At 36.8% G+C, this 3,842-nt stretch overlaps 1 non-coding gene across 1 annotated transcript; it reads left to right on the forward strand.

Annotated features, from left to right (window-relative positions):
- The first annotated feature begins 3,432 nt into the window (after positions 1-3,432).
- On the forward strand, positions 3,433-3,504 carry TRNAC-GCA. The gene has a single exon. It is a non-coding gene; the product is annotated as a tRNA-Cys (tRNA).
- The last annotated feature ends 338 nt before the right edge of the window (positions 3,505-3,842 follow it).

Below are 3,842 nucleotides of genomic sequence, written 5' to 3' on the forward strand. Positions count from 1 at the left end.
TATGCGTGTAAATCCGTATCCAAATTCCCTTCGAGATTAGAGAAACTCAATGACAAAGAATATAAAAGAAATGCTATATGTTAGGCAACTTTTCATATGCTATAGTCACACAAGCACAAACAGGCTCGAAACCGACTGAGTGTTCATATATTCTAGTCGCAATCGCCAGAATCTAATAAAGTATTTGAATTAGATCAAAGTTTGTATCAGGTGGTGTTGTGTCTTCTTGTGTTGTGCAATTTACGTGGTCAGGTGTGTATAAATCATTATACACAACAATGACTGTGCATAAAAAAAAAATAAAGGTGACAAAAATTCTGATGATCATTAATGCAGGATTTCGATTTACTACTGGTACCTGAGTGATACGGATCTTGTAATTAGCATACTATCTTTCTACGATCTCGGACTTTTTACCAGCATTTATGTCAGCCTAGACTCCTGATTAGAATTTTATCGTGCTTTGACTTCAAAAAGACAATGAATTATCTCTTAACTTCAGATATTCACAGAATTTACTGCCATTGTGAACAACGTGAAAAATAAAAAAGATAATAATCCTGACAATAACTTTACAATGCTTTTATTGGCAATTAATTTAATGATAATGAAATTACTGATAATAGTATAATAATGATTAATTTGATGATGATGGAAATTACAGTAACGTGTAAGTTCTATATACTGTCTCCAAGCCGTTCATATGTAATATGCGCATTACGTCTGTCCAAAATTTTAGCAGGAAGCCTTGTCTAAAAAGTGTGGGACTTCAGATCACATAGTTAACCACACAATTACCCACATAGTTGGGTAACAAACACAGTGTTGCCACAGTGTGTTCACACAGTTGACTATGGGTGTGTTAATCATGTGGTCACAGTGTTTTCACATTGTGGACTTCAGATCACATAATAAACCACATGATTAACCACATAGTTAGATAACAAACAGTGTTGCCACAGTGTGTTCACATAGTTGACTATGTGTGTGTTAATCATGTGGTCACAGTGTTGTCACATTGTGGACTTCAGATCACATAGTAAACCACATGATTAACCACATAGTTAGATAACAAACAGTGTTGCCATTGTGTGTTCACATAGTTGACTATGTGTGTGTTAATCATGTGGTCACAGTGTTGTCACATTGTGGACTTCAGATCACATAGTTAACCACATAATTGCCCACATAGTTGGGTAACAAACGCAGTGTTGCCACAGTGTGTTCACACAGTTGACTATGTGTAAATTGTGTGTTAACCATGTGGTCACACTGTTGTCAAAGTGTGAGACATCAGATCACAAAGCCATAGTTAACCACATAATTACCCACATTGCTGGGTAACAAACATAGTTCTGCCACAGCGTGTTCACATAGATGATTATGTGTAACTTGTGTGTTAACTATGTGGTCATTGTTGTCACAGTATGGGACTTCAGATCACATAGTTAACCACATAGTTAGATAACAAACACAGTGTTGCCACAGTGTGTTCACACAGTTGACTGTGGGTGTGTTAATCATGTGGTCACAGTGTTGTCACATTGTGGACTTCAGATCACATAGTAAGCCACATGATTAACCACATAGATAACAAACAGTGTTGCCACAGTGTGTTCACATAGTTGACTATGTGTGTGTTAATCATGTGGTCACACAGTGTGGGACTTCAGATCACATATTTAACCACATAATTACCCACATAGTTGGGTAACAAACACAGTGTTGCCACAGTGTGTTCACACAGTTGACCATGTGTAAATTGTGTGTTAACCATGTGGTCACACTGTTGTCAAAGTGTGAGACATCAGATCACAAAGCCATAGTTAACCACATAATTGCCCACATTGCTGGGTAACAAACATAGTTCTACCACAGCGTGTTCACATAGATGATTATGTGTAACTTGTGTGTTAACCATGTCGTCACACTGTTGTCATAGTGTGGGACTTTAGATCACATAGTTAACCACATAATTAACCACATAGTTGTCATTCCGAACACAGAGTGGCATATGAAACTACAGTGTTGTGTGCATAAAACTATGTGTAAATCCTATGTTCAGTGTTGCCACAGTCTGAAATTTCAGTTTATGTAGTTTTCCACATAAATTCTACATAGTTGGTATATTGAACACAGTAGGGTATATTTTGAACAATTTTTAGACACCGTGTGCTCATAGTGTTGTCACACTGTGTGAGTTCAGATCATTCATTTACCACATATCATCACCACAGACTTGGCACACTGAACACAAGTGATTGGATCTTAGAAGTTCCAGCCCAGTAAATAAAGAAAAAGAAGGGATACAAAAAGGAACATACAAAGACAAAAACACACAAGGGTAAAACAAACATTAACAAAGTGAAAATGAAGAGTTTGCGTTTCAAGAAAAATGATAGAAAAGGGGTAAAGCACAAGCGTGTGTGGAGGGTCACAGAAAATCGACTGGTGGAATCAGTGAAAATATAAGTATAAGGGCAAACACAGAAATTAAAATCATGTTACAGTTACTTAGCTGTTTTTTTTGGAATTCATTAATCTACGAGGAGTAAATTTGCATCGACACCTTGATATGAAGTAATGAAATGGAAGAAAAAAATCAATGTTTTATTTGAATTTGAAGTGACGATTTATTGATTAATCAACGAGTAAATGTTAAATGACCAGGGCGCCGTAACACAAAGGTTAGCGATTAATCGCTAAATGAAATGACCAATCAAGATCCTCGTTGCAAGCGCATTTTGTTAAGTAGACTGACTATGAACCAATCAGAACTATTCTTTGAATTTTTTTTTTGAAATTCAGATACCCCCGCCAAATGAGTTTTTGGTATCCTTTCTTCAAATTGTTTTTGCTCACTCATGCGTGAATGAGGAATATTCGAAGTAATATCAGATGAAAGGGGAGATTCTAAGCTTACATTGGTGGGTCATAATTTGTCTATTGTATTTGTCATTAAGTTATGATAAATCATCGCTTAATCTCGGTTTCGTTTTTCTGGGACGCACTGTGTGTGTATGTATATATATATATATATATACATGTAAAGAAATGGATGAAGAGAACAATGGTAGACGTAGCTTAAATCAAGGTTCCCCAGAGCTATCTACCCTTTGGAAAATTTTCCAAAGGGTAGATAGCTCTGGGGAACCTTGATTTAAGCTACGTCTACCATTGTTCTCTTCATCCATTTCTTTACAATATTTAAATAAAAGAGTTGCCAAAGCTGTTGTACATGTATAGCTTCACACATTTGTATACTTTCTCACATACGTGTACTGTATCGAAGCAATAGCTTTGATCCAGCTGAGGCATGACGGCTTGTCATTGTTCAAAACCCACCTTCACCCGACAAAGGTAATTGGTATAGTGTCGAAAATCTGTCTTTCTGACGGTCAATCGGATCTCGGTCGGCCTAGCCACTAGCCCGTCTCTGTGGTCTAGTGGTTAAGGCACCGGCGTGCAAAGCTGGGGGCCCGGGTTCGATTCCCGGCAGAGACATTTTTCGGCATAACCAAATTTTCCAAAGGGTAGATAGCTCTGGGGAACCTTGATTTAAGCTACGTCTACCATTGTTCTCTTCATCCATTTCTTTACAATATTTAAATAAAAGAGTTGCCAAAGCTGTTGTACATGTATAGCTTCACACATTTATATATATACATGTATATATACAGTGCGTATAAAAAAAGGGACAGATTTGAAAAGTCTATAAAATTTTTGTTTCAAATTATGATCCGTATATTTTGGTGTCAATACGTGCTCTGGAGTCTTATCCTTCAAATGCCATTACAATAATTTAGTTTCGTTCATGCTTGAGCGAACATGGAATGTTTTTG

The sequence above is a fragment of the Lytechinus variegatus genome, chromosome 2, assembly GCF_018143015.1.
Source record: "Lytechinus variegatus isolate NC3 chromosome 2, Lvar_3.0, whole genome shotgun sequence".
NCBI lineage: Eukaryota > Metazoa > Echinodermata > Echinoidea > Temnopleuroida > Toxopneustidae > Lytechinus > Lytechinus variegatus.